The 16,149-nt window shown below is 57.3% G+C and overlaps 1 protein-coding gene across 2 annotated transcripts in view; it reads right to left on the reverse strand.

The window, feature by feature from the left end:
* The window catches only part of ELK4 (ETS transcription factor ELK4), a 21,799-nt gene extending 21,320 nt beyond the window's left edge, over positions 1-479 (reverse strand). Inside the window, exon 1 of one of the 2 annotated variants that reach the window (XM_035347022.1) lies at positions 284-479. The gene's annotated coding sequence lies outside the window, so the exon portion shown is untranslated. The remainder of the gene's footprint in view (positions 1-283) is intronic. The other variant, XM_035347021.1, reaches the window with a different exon arrangement.
* Positions 480-16,149: the final 15,670 nt, after the last annotated feature.

The raw sequence follows: 16,149 nt of genomic DNA on the forward strand, positions 1-16,149 counted from the left end.
ACAGCCCCCACGGCCTCTTTCACTCCCCAAGGCCAAGCCCCCACGTATGGGTGCCCAACAGAGCCCCCCCTACCCCCAGACCTCGGGACCCCCCCCCAGCCCCCCCACATTCCCTCAGAGACATCCGACGCGGCCCCTCCGGCGCTGACCGAGTCTCCCCGGTGCCCCCCAGCATGTCCCGGTGCAGCGAGCCCCGAGCCGTGCCCCTCCGGTTCCCTCATCCCCCCCGACGCCCCTCAGCCCCCCCCCCCCCCCAGCCCGTTCGCTCCCGGTGCCCGCTCACCGAGGAGGAGCCCCGCCGGTCCCCGGGCGTCGCGGTCCCCTGGCGGCGGGCAGGAGGTGGGAGCGGGCCCCCCCGCCGCCCTTCATGGCCGGGCCGGGCGCCGGGCCCCCATGGCGGGCGGCAGGAGGCGGCAGGAGGCAGCCGGGCGGCGCAGGGCAGCGGCGCGGAGGCGGCGGCGGCGGGGAGCGGCGGGCGCGTTACATGGCGGCACCGAGCCTCCGCGGCCGCCGTACGCCACGCTTCCGCCCACGGCCCCCTAGGGACGCGGGGGGCGGCCAATCCCCAAGCAGAGCAAGGGAGCTGTTAGCCAATGGGATGGCGGGGCCCGCCCACCTGCCCGCAAAGGCTTCTGGGGGGTGTAGTCCGCGGGGTGCAGCCATGTGCCCGCGGCCCGGCCCGGCCCGGCCCGGCCCCGCCGTCGGTTCCCCGGGACAGGGCGCGGGGGCACGGGGGGAGCCGGGCGGGAGGGGAGGGAGAAGCGCGAGAAGGTGCTGGGGGCGAGGATCCTAACGGGAAAAGCCAGGAGGGAAAGTGGAGCGAGAAGTGAAAGTGAAGCGAAACAAGAAGGAGAAAATGAAGCGAAGCGAAACAAGCAGCGAAAGCGAAGCGGTGCAACCAGGGAAAGCGGAGCAGGAGGCCAGGAGGAGCGGTGCACGGGATCTGGGCTGCACGCTTTGGAACTGGTTGCCGCAGCCAGAGCAGCGGGGCTGGGGGAGCCCGGTCACCCCTCGCCCTCAGCACCACGCTGGGTTTTCGGTACGGAGGAGTCCGTGGTTGTGTCACGGTGCTAAGGAGCAGCGCCCGCAGTCGTGAAAGATCGGCGAAGATGGTATAAAATTAAAAAAAATAATGAATGAAGATGGTAGAGAGAGGAAAAATAAATCAATACTTTCCAAGGGATAACACAGAACAGCATTCACCTCGACAAAAAGTGTCCAGGCGTCACTCAAGCTGGGACAACCCAACCTTTGTTCAGACACCAGTGCGGACATCCCCCCACCCATCGCCGTGCAGAGAGCTCCCTGCTTCTGCCTCTGCTTGTGGAGAAACCCGCACCAAGATGGTTCTTCCTGGGGGAAAGGCACAACCCCGTGTTGGTGCAGGGGAGCGGGGGCACCAGGCCACGTTCAGGAAGCCCTCCTGGACGCATTCCGCCCAGAAGGGTCCCAGCTTGGGTCAAGTCTTCTCTATTCCTGCATCTTTTCCATGTCTCACTTGACCGTAATGCTCTGGTAGCAAAGACATAATCCCTGGGCACTCCCAAGGCTGAGCAGAAGTGGGAGGTGATCGCAGGCTTGCAGATAGGGACCGCGCACACGGCGGGAGCCTTAATCACGCTGAAGCTCGTTAAAGCAGCCCAGGCACGCTCTCGAGTCCCCAAGAAACTGCTCTCCTATGGTCAATTTGTTTGTTGCTAAGGGGCACTGCCTTGGCCTGCAGCAGCACACAGATGGGCAGTTTCTGTCCTGAGATATGTACAAAAGCCACGCTCCACACCAATTTGAGAGCAGTTGTTTTCCCATCGGATCAGGCATCAGGAGCAGCAGGGGCAGAGCCAAGCAGGCAGCGTGCTCCCCACTTCCCTCTGATGCACAAACACCCGTCTTTGCCTCGCCGTAAGATTCCCACCCATTGGCAGGGAAAAAAAGAACTAAGCAGCACTTCACTGTCAAACACCACACATGCCAAAACATGCAGCCTTCGGTTTTCTAGACACATGCCGGTAAGAGGTTAGATGTGTTAGTACAAAGTCTTCTGTGCACGTTTCACCTAGTTGCCTTCCTACAAACTTGACTCCTGCTCAAGGCATGGGTACAGGCCAAAGGACCGCTCAGCCAGGTACGTTTTTGTTTGGGAAGTACCAGCAGCATCTCCAAGCACACGAGAAGGTGTAGCTGAGATCACGGCTAAGCCCAAGCAGCTCCAGCTGCAATTAATGCTGATGCTGTGAAGGCAAATTCTGTGTGTTACCAGCTCATCTCCTTCAGCTTGTCCCATTTCACGTAGCCAAATGACTTCCACCAAGTGAAAGGAGATTTATACTCAGGAGCAAGATGGGAAACAAACACAACCTTCCAAGTCATAATCCCTTAAAAATACCCTTTATCAGCATTTACTGCACAAGTTACAGGAAATGGGAAGGGAGATGAAAGCATGGAAAGTAAGGAAGTTTAGGGAATCCTGGCATGGCAGAACGTGAGAAGATGCCATTCAATACACCATTTGACTACAGCTAATGTTTGTAAGCCAAGCTGACCATTATTTATTTATTTATGGAAGTTAACTATCACATCTGAAAAGTAGCCTGAGAGAGAGTGGGTAGGGAAGGGAAGAAAAGAAAAAGGTAAGGAAAAGGGACAAGCAAATAACTCCACAAGAGTCCAGAGTCAATAATGAGTTTCTTCAGCTTTCAAAATAATTAAAGCCCCTCTGAGATGTAGGCATGTGTCGCTTTCCTTTTCCCCGTGGAAAGCATCGGTCAACAGAGCCCTTCATGCTGTCCGTAGCGCTCTTCCCTTGGGAATACCCAAGCCGGGAATCGCTGACCCAGGGAACAAAGGTTTGGAGCTCAGGAGGCACCGAGCAGCGGCCTCCTCACCTCCACCTGATCTGCACTACAGGTGACTCAAACACGACGAACGCCCCACAGGTGCTTTGCTAACAGATGTCACCAACCTCTGGTCAAGCAGTTCCCTGTGCCCCTCAGTCTTATCGTCCTCTGCTGTGCTCCAGGCTAAGCTCTTGGTCTCTTTGGAGCTTGGACTCCTCCCACAATGAATCAAAAAAAAAACAAGAAAATAAATAAAGAAAATTCCTGCGTTCTATCAGACTCTTCCTGTAGAGTCACACATGGGAGGTTTGCCAATGTCTGCTGTGTGTACCTCAAACAGAGCTAAAGCAGTTTGTTTGGGAAAGGAGGAGCACCTGGGTTTACACATCTCACTCAGAGAGCTCTCCTGAAACCGTCGGTTTCCTCCCAGAGCTCCTGCAGCCGCTGCTGTGCTGAACATCCAGCGGGACCGGCGCAAGCCTTCCTTTGAGTACATGTTCTCATCCGGCACCAGGCACTTGCTGGCAAAGGGGGAGAACGAAACATCTCCGAAAAGGAACAGCTCACAGGACGTGTGATCTCACACACAGCGTTTCAGCCCCTGTGCCAGTCTCAAGTGGGGTCCTTGCCAGTTTTGCGAGGCCAAGAGCTGGAGCGCATCTCCGAGCGCACCACCACGGCTCCAAGTTCTGCCCCTGCGTCCACTCACCATCAGCACAATCGCCCAGGACCCCCAAAATTTTGTATTCCCTTCATGCGCCGGTGTGGAACAACATGTGAAGAGCACCCAAAACTCCCGTCTGCCCTGCCATCCCAGTGACCCGAAGGGCTCCAGCTCCAGCCCTGCAACTGCACTGAGAAACGGCCAAAGAAGGGGCATTCCTGGAGGGATAATAAACCTGCTGCTTTGTGCAGCTCTCATTTTGTTCTGCCTCCCCTGCCGTGGGTTTGCAGTCTGACGTGGGTTTGTTCCCATCTGAGACAACATCACAAGGGGGAAAAAATATATAGGACAAAAGGAAGGAATAAAATAAGACAGGCAACAAGGCAGGCTTTAGGAAAAGCTCATACGTAAAGATGCTTTAAAAAGAAGCTCTCAAGCAAAGGCATTTTAAAGGGAAAGAGCAGAGAAAGAAGTTGGAGCGTTACACTGCTGTTGGGATTGCTGGTGAAGGTTAATCAGACCGGGGCACCTAGAAATAGATTTTGTCCAGATTGTTGCAAGTTCCAAGCCAAGGACAGGGTTGTAAAGTGATAAGGAGCCGCCGGTTCAAGGAAAACACCGGACAGCCCAGGAAGAGAAGCGTGATTTCTAAATCACCAACTTATCAGAAAAAGCGAAATCTCCCTGCACGGCTCTGACTCTGCAATCACATGGTGGTTGGCCCGAGATTGTGCTGGGAGGGAGCGGGGAAGCACAGGCACCAGGAAAGCCAGAACATTATGCAACACCTAATCAGGCAGTAACGAGGCCTTGCTCCAGAATCTGGAGGTGCTGTTGTAACGCGCTTTCCAACTCGGAGACCGAGCTTTCAAGAGTACCGGCAATCTCCAAGTCCTGAAATAAGCAGTATAATTATGAGAGGCTTCGTGTCCCATTAGCGAGAAGATCTGTTCATGAGGGAAAAGCCTGTAGGTGAAGGAAGGGCTGCTGGTGCCTTTTCACAGTTCCACACCAAAAATTTGCTCCTTGCTCACCCAGGAGAGATGCTCTCAGGATGTTTAATGCCCTCACGGATCACTCAGGCTTCAGTTGCCAATACTAATGCTTTGTAACACAGCTTTTAGGATATCTTTGGAGGTGAAGAGAGGAGACGAGCCCCCTGCTCGCCTTCAGAGGTGCAAAAGGCGAGGACGCGGGGCTGCTGGGGGACACCTCGTCCTGCAGCAGCGGGCAGTCCAGCAGCAGGCTGCCCACCTCCCCGAGAAGTGGGCCGAGTGCTAGTTTGCCGACGAGGCCTAGATGGTGCTAGTCATCAACCTGACAAGTTTACAGCGGGAAACCTGCTGTCACTGCACCCGACACACGGCAGAGCCCCAGCCTCCAGCCCCGCGCCCCAGGACGCGGTGGCACCCGGCCAGGCGGAGGTCATGGCGGGGCTCCCGGGGTGCCCGTGGCAGGGCACAGGGAGACCACGAGTAACAGCTGGAGGGGCTGAGGCCAAAACCAGCACCTTGGAAGGATGGAGAAGTAAATCAGTTCCCCTCCTCGTGTTCCCTTTCATGCCCAAGCTGCCAATAACCTCATTTCTCAGGCACGATAGTGCCTTTTGCACTCCAGCTTTTCGGTTCTCTGGGTTTTCTTTACAGAGGTCTGCCCTGCCTCTGCTTTGGTGCTTGTGGTGATCTCAAGAAGCTGCAGGGCTGTGCTGGTTCCAGCTCTGTGGAATGCCAGAGATCCCTGCCCCAGCACCGGGCACCCTGCACGCTCAGGGCAGAGGCAGAGCGGAGGCTGGCGGTAGAGGCAGGATGGGGAACCCGGGCCTCAAGCCTCCAGCCCCCGGGAGATGTGGGGCCAGGGCACGTGCGGCACCCATCAGCACACAGCGTGGGGTCACCGCTCTGGTGGCTGCGCAGGAGCTAAGTTCTTTGCTAATCAAGTCGTGCAAAGTCCAGGCCGTACACCAGCTGTTAATGTTCAATGGTGCACTCACAACCAAACCACGCAAGCGGCTCCAGTCCCTTTTGCTTCCAGCTTCAGGCCCCAGAAGTGCTGCTGAGCCCCTCGTGAGTGAAATCCTCCCGCCCCACCTGGTTTACATGGCCAGGTCTCACCTCCTGTTGCTCCCAGCCTCCAGAGGAAGGCTCTGGCCCAGCTGGTGGCTAGCTGGGGAAGGCTCAATGACTCTCTTTGCACATGCTTGCCTGAGAAAACTCAAGATGCCAGCGTGGTCCCTGGGATAAGCCAGCTTCTGCTGCCTAACCTCCACGAGAAACAGAAGGTAAACCAAGGACTGTGTTTTCCCTGAGTAAGATGGATTCTGGCCCAAATAACTTCATAAAAACACAATCCCGATTGTACTGGGCCAAAACCAGAATATCCCAGCGCTGTGCTCTGCCTTAGAGATACATTCCCAAATGGGCCTCAAACCCAACTGGGGGCCATGCGAACCCACCCCCTGCAGAAGGGACAAGCAGCCAGCCCCAGGCAATGTGCTCGCGTGGGCTGCAGCGTGGGGCCGGCGCTGCACGCCGCTGACGGAGGGCTCTGCGCAGCGTGCTGCTGCATCCCGAGCCACGGCTGCAAATTTAGAAACGCTGCCTGAATTTCCCTTTGTGCTCTCCCACGTCCTGCCCTGCTACAACTCCTGTCTGCTTGCGTTTAACTTCTTCAAAAGCAGCGCTTAGCAACCCGGCAGCCTTTCCACTCGGAGCACGAGGCAGCCAGTTCTTCCCGTTCCCACTTCGCCAACGGGGAGAGCACGGCGGGCACGCGGCCCGGGTGGCTGGACACGGGGCCAGGGTTTTAACCCGGCAGCCCTGGTGACACAGATACTGGGTGCACCTCTCGGCAGCTCTGGTGTGGTTTTGTCCCTGGGGGTCTCCTCTCTTCCACAGTGAGAGTTCCTCACTGGAGTAAAGGACGGGTAATTACAGAGCCCTCGGTAAACCTTCTGAGCCATTCATCCAAAGTCCCCAGAGGGAAGCAGGTGAGACTACAATGCGCATTGCACAAGAGATATGTATCTAGGGTATTTTATTTTACAAAAATCTCTCCCCTCCCTTTGCGGTCTGTTTAAAAGGAATGGCAAAACAAAGCAGGTAAGCAGCAAGCCGCCAGCGCACCAACCCCGTCGTCAACGGCGGATCCACCCCAGCAGCGGCGCGGGCTCTGCCGGAGCTGCAAATAATTGCTGGAGAAGGGAGAAGGGCCTGGGAAGAGGCTGATCACGGCGGCTCTCCTCGCTCCAGTTTGGAAACATGCAACCTCCCCAGTCGCCTTCGGCTGGGAGCGGAGGGAGACAGGACGGGGCAGGTCCGGAGAGAACAGGGAGTGTGCTGTGAAAGAGTCTGGAGCGAGGGAGAGGAGCAAAGGGGGACAGATGAAAGCATGAGACGGGCGTGAGTCATGCTGGCGTGCGGCCTCTGAAGAGAGCCCTCGAGGGAAGAGGGCATGAAGTAAATTCCTGGTCAGGCAAAAATCCACTAACACAAAAGGCAACCAAAAATAGGCTCTGGCATACCTGTCTCCTCTGGCTCGTCATTAAAGGCTCAGCATTACATGAGCTCGGGCTGCATTTCTCGCTGGCTCCTGGTCACACCTGGCCAGGGCAGAGGAGGGAGAGCTCTGGCCGAAGAGCCAGCACGAGGGGCGCAGCTCTTACACGAGGGGCGCAGCTCTTACACGCTTCCACGGGATAGAAACCCCGCTGCAGGCAGCTACTTCCCGCTCAGTTATCCACACCTACCCGCTCGTGAGCTAAGGATGAAGGAGTTTACGTTGGGATCCAGAATCCAGCCCTCGCAGAGCTCTGGGGAAAGCTTGGCGCTGAAGTCGAGCAGCGTGGCTCCGGCTATTTCTGCTCTCCCGCCTGGGGACTAGGAAAGCAAGCAACACAAGCGTTCTCTGGGAAACACGCAAGCCGGGCACGCCGGCACGTTGGAACGCTAACTGCAGGTCTGCTGGCTGTGGCTCGGTGCAGCCTCGCAGCCGGGGCAGGCACGTGTCGGTGCCCCACGAGGCTGAGGCTGGAGGCTGGCCAGCGAGCCTCCCTTCAGCTGCTGTCGGCTGGATGTTACAACGGGAACCCAGAACCCAAGCTGGCTCCAGCAATGTTCCTCCTCCGTGGAAACATCTTTTCTGCTCGCTGAAGTTTCCACTTTTGAGAAATGTTTGGTGTTTATCGGGGTCAAAGACATAGGGGAAGCGGACCCCTCCCTGTGGTGCTCGTGTCCCCAAATACTCCAGGTGAGGAACCAGCTGAGGACTTCAGGCTCCCCTGCTCCTTTGTCCCTGAAATCGCTCTGGGGTGGCTTCCCCAAAGAGCCGGCACAGCTCCGGTCACTGTGCTGAGCGGGGAGCAGCCACCAGCACCCAACATCCCCAACCTGACACCATCACCAGGAAGGGTTTCAAACTGCTCTGCAGGGTCACGTTCCTCACACAGAAGTTTAGGGTCTCGTTCAGGGATGCTTGTGCCAACCCTTAGAGCCAGACACCACATCCATCCCCAGCAGCAAGGTTTTTCCTTCCCCACAGTCATGGCTCAGAAAGGGCTCCGGGGACCAGAGAACGACCTGGCCTGCTGTGCCATCCTGCCCTCCACAGGCTGGGGACACAGCCTAGCCCACCTCCCTGCCCTAATTCTGGTACACCCCAACTCTCCTCACCAAAGCCAGCCCAAGAGTGTCTTGAGACAAGTGCACGAAGTCCTGCCCTGGAAGAGCACCGGGGTAATGGCAGAAGCACACCTGGGTTGAAAAGAGCCTGCAGGCACTAAACATCAGTAGAGACATGCTGGCAGAGCCACGCAGGAAGGGCGCACTGCCTGGCTCCACAGAGGGCACGCTGCCCAGCTCAGCCTCCTGACGTTTCTTCTCTGTTTGTACAAGCAGCTAATTCCCTCCCAGATGTTTGCAAAAGCTTGGGAAGTTGGCACCGCAGCAAAGAGTTGGCCTTTAATTAACCAGCAGGCAAACACAAAGAGGACGTCAGCGCCCTGCAAGCTGCTCTGCTCCCCTCGGCCGCCGCGTGCAGCCCTGCTGCGGGGCCACACGCAGCGGCGTCCCTCCGTAGGTATTTTCATGCCAGCAATGAAAAAGGACCTTGCTGGTGCTGCTTACATTTCCCCGGGCCCCCTTCAGCACACACCGCTGTTCGCAGCGCAGTGGTAACGTCGCGTTCCCCAGGGACCCCGGCGCACCCGGTGCTGGTCAGGTGCAAAACCGCTGCCACAGGAGGGCAGGGGTAGAGACAACGCAGCCTCCACCTTGACCACAAAGGAAAAGCGGCCTCCAACGTCTGCCTCCGGTCCCCCCGGCACACACAAACAGCCCTGGCTGCCCTCTCTAGGTGCCTTGGCAATGAGTTTGCCCCAAAGCTGTGGGATGCTGGCGTGAGTGGCGGCTGCAGCAGCCCAGGGGATGCTCACACCCTGAATTAAGGTAGATTCCATCACAGGGATTTAAAAGAATATTTAAAACAGGCCATGAACACAGGCAGAACAGAAGCACACACATCCTTGAACAGAAGTATACCACTGGATCTTCCACAGCTTGTTAAAGAAAGTCTTTTACCCCTCTTCATTACTGTTTTATGCCTCCTGGGCTCATCCACGCGAGGCTCAGCCTCCAGACCAAAGTCCTGCCGCCTCCCCGAAGCGTCCGCTGGCTGCCCAGCTGGCCCTGGGGGATCTTCACGTGCTCGGCTAAATGGTCGCTGCGGGCAAACTTCTCGCAGGCGGCACACCAGTACGGCCTGACACCGGAGTGGGAGCGCTTGTGCTGGGAGAGCTCATCTGAACCTGCGGGAGGAGGCACGGAGGGCTCGGCCTTCGCTGCGAGGCAGGACGGGGGCACCCCACGCATCAGCGGCATCAGCCCCGGCTGGCAGGGACTAAAGGACACTGGTCAGAAGCCTGGGTGGGAAGGATTTCCTATCGCTTCGCACATCCAGCAAAAAGGGCATCGCTGTTGAGAGAAGGTTTGTTTTCCCTGAGAGGGCACGGGGTGTCCTTGCAAACTGCGAGCATCCCCTTGTTTCTCAGAACGGCAGCGAGTTTTCAGCGTCAGCCTGGGCTGGATGGGAGGCTGGAGACAGAGGGGCAGAAGGAAAAGCAAATGCAGCCAGCCTGCAGCAGAGAGGCAGAGGTTTCCAAGCCGAAGCGAGTTAGCTGCTGTTCCGAGGATGCAGCAGCAAGGACCACACAAACACCCAGTGTTCAGCTTGGCTGTGCAATTCGCACACCTGGAGCAGATCAGCTGAACAGCCTGGAAAGTCCCTATAAGCACACGCATGTCCCCACTTAATTCTCCAGGGCCCTTCCTTCCAGCTGGCACACACAAACCCAGACCGGGGGCACCTGCAGGGAGCTGAAGCACAGCAGCTCCCAGGGCGCCACCTCGAAGCTCCCAACGAGGCCTGGAGCTGGGGGGACTTCAGCATCCTTCACATGTCTGAGTGCCAGGAGAGCGCTGGAGAGGAGGGCTGGGCAGGATTTTCTCCTGTTCTGCCTCCACGGAGGCAGCACAGATGGCAGGAGTATTAGGACAGAAGGGTTTTTCCATCTGGCTGAAACATGCCTACGCAAAGAAGCACAAAGCAAGGAGCTTCAGATGTAACCCCAGACTCCCAGTGATAGGATTTCAAGCTCACACCTGGTGCAGGAAGCACTGCGCCTGCTCACAAGAAGCGCCGTGAACACTAAATGCATCCCAAGGCCGTCCTCAGCGCTTGTGCAAACCGCTGACTTCTCATCCTGCTTTACGGAGAGAAGCGAGCTCCTCATGGCAAGCAGAGCCAGGAGAAATGACACACCAACATACAGTTAGGGACACGGCTAGGAAAGGGAGCCCAGAGAACCCCAGCTGCAGCCGAGCACACCACGAGGCAGCAGAGCTGCTCCACGGAGGGGGCAGCGAGCGAAGCAGGGCGCAGCCGCTCCGTGGTCAGGCTGGGTCTGGCTCACAGGACGCTGTGGTGCAGGCGAGCACCTTCCTCCCTCCCGGAGGGAAAAGCTGTTCAGCCTCACCACTGAGCTGAGTCCAGGCGGAGGAAAAGGCAAGCATGGGCTGCGGGTGCAGCAGGGCCGGTGCTCGTATGGTTGCTGTTACTGTTACCCCTTTCCTTCGTCCTCAGGCTTTGAGCATCAGGTGCAGGAGGGTTTGTGTGGCAGCACTGGTTGGTACTGGGAAAGGAGCCGCTGCCGACAGACGTGTAGTGTGGTATGGGTGAAGCAGGGGGACGATTGTAATTCAGATCTAGTCTCACACCTCCCGAAGTTTCACCACCCCGAGCAGAAGCTGTATGCACCAGGCAGGGGAACAACAGCGAGGTGATGCCAACGGATTGCACAAGAAACCAGGGAAGCTCGGGGCTGCCAGCACCAGTCTGCTTTGTGATGTGCTTTGAGATCTGCTGATGGAAAGTGCTACACGAGACCTGAGGACTGCTAATCCTCCTTGCCAAAGGCTGTGCTGAGCATCCTGCCCCCCGGGACAGGCACAGGGACCAGGAAGAGAACACCACAGCAGAAGGCAATCAGAGATGTGCAGCACAATTAAGAAGCATGGTTAATTTAGGGAGCAGAGATGAAAGAAAACGACAACCACCACCAGGCACAGAGCGAACAAAAGTAAATGCATGACAAAGATATGCTGCAGGTGAGGGATACAAGCAGCTGGTGCAGGCAAACAGCAAGAGAAAGCAAAGAGATGCTAAACCGACAGAGAACGATGTGCTGGCTCCTGAGGAGGCAGCGGGACTCCTATTTGCTGGGATAAATATTAACTGGAGGAGCCACTTTTGTAGCCCAACTGCAGAAATTATCCTGAACCAGGCAGAGAAAGCTTGCAAAGTTACAAAATCCCTTGGGAAAGCTGTATTGCCCGAGGGCATTCAGGGATCTGCTCATCTCTTGGAGGGTTTGGGGTGTTCGGGATGGGGTCAGATTGCTTTCTCCATCCGGAGCTTTTCAGCACCTGTAGGCTGAATGAAAACTATCCAAGGTGACTCAAAACACTTTTCTCCTCCAGGCCTCCTTACAGGTCTCACCTGAAATTCATCTGGGGAAGAAAACCTGTGATTTTATCCTGGCCTTTCCCTACCTGCAAGCTCTCCTGCAGGCAGCGTGTGCCCCCTGGCAGTGCCGCCCGCGGCTCCTACTCACCGCCAGCCGCAGCTGGGCCAAGCACAGGGGTCGGGCTTCTCCCCGCCGTGCCAAGGGCAGTGGGCCTTGGGGTGGGAGCTCTCGGCATACATCCTGCCACAGCCCCACTCACGTCCCCAACCCACATGAAGCTCTTGGCTGGGCTGGGTCAGAAGCCTCCGTAAGAGCTCAGCTGCGGCTCCCGGGGCTGGGGGAGTCGTCGCCCATCTATCTGCAAGGGAACACCACCGTGGTTATTTCCAAATTAAAAACAAACAAGAAATCTGAATAAATTCCTTTGAATAAAATGGACCGTACGTTAGAAAGAAAACATCAAAAGTCGTCAGTGACCATTGTTTGTTTTTAAAGATGCTGCTGCTCAAAGAACACGTTAACCATCTTCCTACACAGGCTGCAGAGAGCGAGATTCCTCCCAGAAGCAAACTTCTCTGCGGAGTTTATTAAGGCAAAAATACACAATGAAACACTTCATCCCTCTTCCACCTACGCCAGAGGGCAGGAATGCACTGCTGGATGGCAAAGAGGATGGCTCGTGGGCTACAGACGGGAGGTAAGCGAGATGCAGCGGAGGGTTCTGGCTTCTCCCCGCTGCAAGTGCCGGCAGCACCACGACCCAACGCAGACCCATCGCGGTGGGATTGCAGCTCTCTGCTTCGGGAACTGATCCCAGGACGGGCAGGGGAGCGCCGGCTGCCAGCCTGCCCGGGGCTCGGTGCAGCACCACTGCTGGCAGGTGCTCAGCAGCAGCTGCACTGCTGTGGTTGCAGGGGCTGGGTGCCTGAAGGAGCGAGCTTAAAGCCAGCCGAGGCAGCACCGAGCCTGTCTGGGATCAGCTCGCAGGGCCCCTGAGGACACACGCACCACGCTTTAGGACAGATGAGCAAAGTCCTGACTCCGCCGGGTGGGACCATGCAGTCTCCAGAGCCGAGCGCCCCACGGCATTCAGCCTGCAGGGGCTGGGAGAGCAGCTTGCAGGCTGCCTCTGCAACACCTGAGGCACCCAGCGAGGCACGGCCGTCTGCTCGCTTACCTGGGGCATTTAACACAGAAAGGGAGTTTTCAGGAGAAACCAAAGCTGGGCCTAAGTCACTTTGCAGAATCTTCCCCAGAGTAAATGAGCCCTTGAGCTCTCTGCAGGGCTGCAGCCAATGCAGCCAGTCCTCGTTGTCAGCACGTCCACGGGGTCCTGCCAGCTGGGAAAGCAAATTGCTGAGAAGCAGTCTGCATGTAAGGCAAAGGCTTTGTCTTTGCAATCAGAAATCATCCCCACATGGTGCAAATAGATCCTGGGGGAGCTCCTGGAGGGCTCTGCTCCCACCCAAGTGGAGCACTGGGAACGTCCTGCCCTGCAGAGCAGTGCTAAGGGGAGACGTGTAACAGGTGGAGAGCTGCAGGACATCTGGGGATGCCTGTGACAGATGTCAGCGCTTTGCCAATCCAAGGCATTTTGCAAAGTGCCCATCAGAAATGCTGCCAGATAAACTGCAGCAAGGCGGAGGCCGGACCTCAGCCGTCAGTGAACGTGTCGCACGACATGGTCAGTGCTGCTTGCAAGCTTCGCTTTGCATTTCCATCCCCGTAGCTCTTCCAATCCCTCACAGCACCCAATGGCTCTATGAAATCAGCAGACGTGCAGCTCAAACACATGGGGAAGAAGCATTTTGCCCCCGGTCAGCAGGAGCTGGGACTTGGCTGAGGGCTACGACTCTCCTCCACCAGCACAAACACCTGTAACCCCCTCCGAGCCCAGAGGTATGCTCAGGCTGTCAGAGCAAAGCCTGCGCTCACGAAGCCTTCTGGGACAAAACATGCTAAAGAAGCAAAAGCCGCTTAGAGGCAGCGCCACATGGCGCAGCCCCCCCGGGATGCCCCATGTCCCAACCCAGCCAAGAACAAGTGAGTGTCAGCTCAGCCCAGCGTGGCTGCAGCCCCCAGACCCCCGGCAGGGAACAGAGCTGGGTGCCAGCTGGAAGCCCCCCATGGCCCGAGGAGCCTGAGGTGAAGTGGTGGCAATCCCCTCGCACCCCGCAGAGCTGGTGCCCACCCACATCCCCGTGCCCCCTTACCTGGCTTGGCTCCCACAGCATGGGGGTGGCTCCATGCCCGTCCCCGTCCCACCCAGTCCCACGAAGGGCTCAGCTCCGGGGCACCCAGAGCCCAGCCCAGGAATCCCAAGGATCCACATGTAGGGGGATGTAGGGTGGCATCGGGGGCTGTACCTGTGCTGTGCTCGGGATGTGCCACACTGGGCCATCTTTTCCTCTCCCTGCTTGTTTACACTGGAAGAAGTCCAGATTTCTCCAATGTTTCAGGAAAAAAAAAAGAAAAAAAAAAAAAAAGGAGTCGTGTCCCAGCAGGTAGCTGTGGCCATGGCTGCTGCTGGCACGTGTTTGGAAGCAGGCAGGGCCCCAACATGGGGCTGCTGCTGGCCGGGAGTTGCAGGAGGTGCGGGGCTCCAGCCGCACAGGGGGTCTGCGCCTTGTGGCCTCCCAAGGGACTCCGCGAGGCTGAGTGTGGGGCTGCCTCTGGCAGGGAGCACGCAGAAATGGTTTCCTAGGCTCATGGGGTCATTCTAAACTGTCTGGTGGTCATTGCAGTGCAGGAGCCACGTGCCCTGCAACAACAAAAAGAAGTATGAGAGTCGGAAACAAGGGAGCGTGCTGTCCCGTGCATGGGGCGGGGAATCGGGTCTGCCTCCGCTCTCTCAAAGCACACTCGGGGTTTGGTGGTGACGGTGCTCTGGGGTTAAATATCTGCAAGCAGAACATTTCTGAGGCAGACAGTGCCCCTTATGGGAAAAGGGAGTTTCTCGTTGCAGCCTGCTCAGAAGCGGCTGGAAGACGCTTACCGGCCGCAGCAAGCACCGTACAGCCAAGGAAACGAATGGAAAATTTCTCTGCTTTGTTGAAAGCACGAGGATTGGAGCCTGAACAACTCTCTGTCACCAGAGTAAGATTTCACATTTGGAAAACAAAACAAAACAAAACCAAACCCCAGAGCAAACAATAAAGGTGTGTGGTCACCTGGAAGGGGCAGCCCATTGCCCACCGGTGTGCCGCTGGTGTCACTTACCCGTGTCCCAGCTTCACCTTCAGAATAAGTCCTGGTGTTACTCCAATTCCTTCGGGACCGGGAAAGCCTCAGCTCCTCGCAATCCTCAGGCGCAACCCGCTGCGACGCTGCGGGTTCCCACCGGGAACGCCCCGGACCTGGACCCGGACCCGGACCCCAGCCCCAGCCCCAAATTCGCTGGAGGCGCCCCCTGGCGGCTCGCCCCCGCCCCGCCCCCTGCAGGGACACACCGCTGGCCAGTTTGAGCGCTTTTTATTTCCTCCGTTTCATAAAAATTTATTATAGCCTTCCTCTTACATCGTATACAAAATATTTACTCTACTGAATAAATAAAACATCCGCGTCTCGCAGACAGTACGCGATCTCCAAAGAAACCCGGCATCGACACGGCCTTCCCTTGCCCCCAGGTTCACAAAAAGAGCCCCACGTCAGGGAAGATGCTCGCCCTGCTCCCCTCTGTCCGCAGCTCGTCTCTCACGGCCACCATCTCTCAAAAGGGACGGAGAGGGAGGCACAGCACAGCTGCTACCCCTACGGAAAGGCTGCCGGTGACAGCTCGGAGGAGCCTGTGCCATCCCTGTGTGGTGTAACCGCGTCCTGGAGAGGTGGCTGTGCTCACACCCCGACATCGGTACAGTAAGGGACGTGCTCACCTTGACCAGAACACACCCGTCTCCCCTGCTGGCCTGTAGGGGATCCGGACACAGGGAAGCTGTTCCAGAAGGGATAATCTTCTACAGGAGTTTCTCAGTGCGGGTTCTGGAAAATGCCTCTCCTATGAGCGAGCCCCAGCGACTGCCTGAGCTAGGAAGAAAGGCTCTTGGTAATGAAAGAGCATACTGGAGGACAGCTAAATTGGGAAAAGGGATGGGGCCGTTGCAGTGACAGCAAATGCAACATTCCCCTCCACCCCCTGCCCGCCCAGGACCCATCCACACGTGGCTGTTTTCTGCACCGCTCTCCTGCCAGCAGCCCACTCTTAGGACAAACAGCCCAGCTCTGCTCGGGCTGGGACTCCCACAGGGAACAGGGTTAGCAAAGACAGAGCTGGGTCTTGGCAAACGCTCTGTCCTGCACCCACCTGCCCACTATGTCAGGAGCTGGCAGTGGGCCCAGCAGACTTCCTGGTGTAACAGGAGGGTAAGGAGGAAAGGAGCAATTACCAAATCCACGGGGTTTGGCTCCAGCTGAGGAAATGGAAAGAAGGGGGCTGGGGAGAAGGCGGTGTGAGAAATCAGTCTCGGTAAATAACCAAGCAGCTCTTCTCACAGGTGCTGGACTGGCTAAAAGAAGAGCAGCACAGGCAGAGCAGGGATGGCTAAGGAGACCCGTGGTGGATGGGTCTGTGCCTCTCTGGGCCTGAGCGAGATCTCTGCATGGACTAACCCCAAGCCCTGGGGGCACGTCCGCTGGGG

The sequence above is a fragment of the Oxyura jamaicensis genome, chromosome 26, assembly GCF_011077185.1.
Source record: "Oxyura jamaicensis isolate SHBP4307 breed ruddy duck chromosome 26, BPBGC_Ojam_1.0, whole genome shotgun sequence".
NCBI classification, from domain to species: domain Eukaryota; kingdom Metazoa; phylum Chordata; class Aves; order Anseriformes; family Anatidae; genus Oxyura; species Oxyura jamaicensis.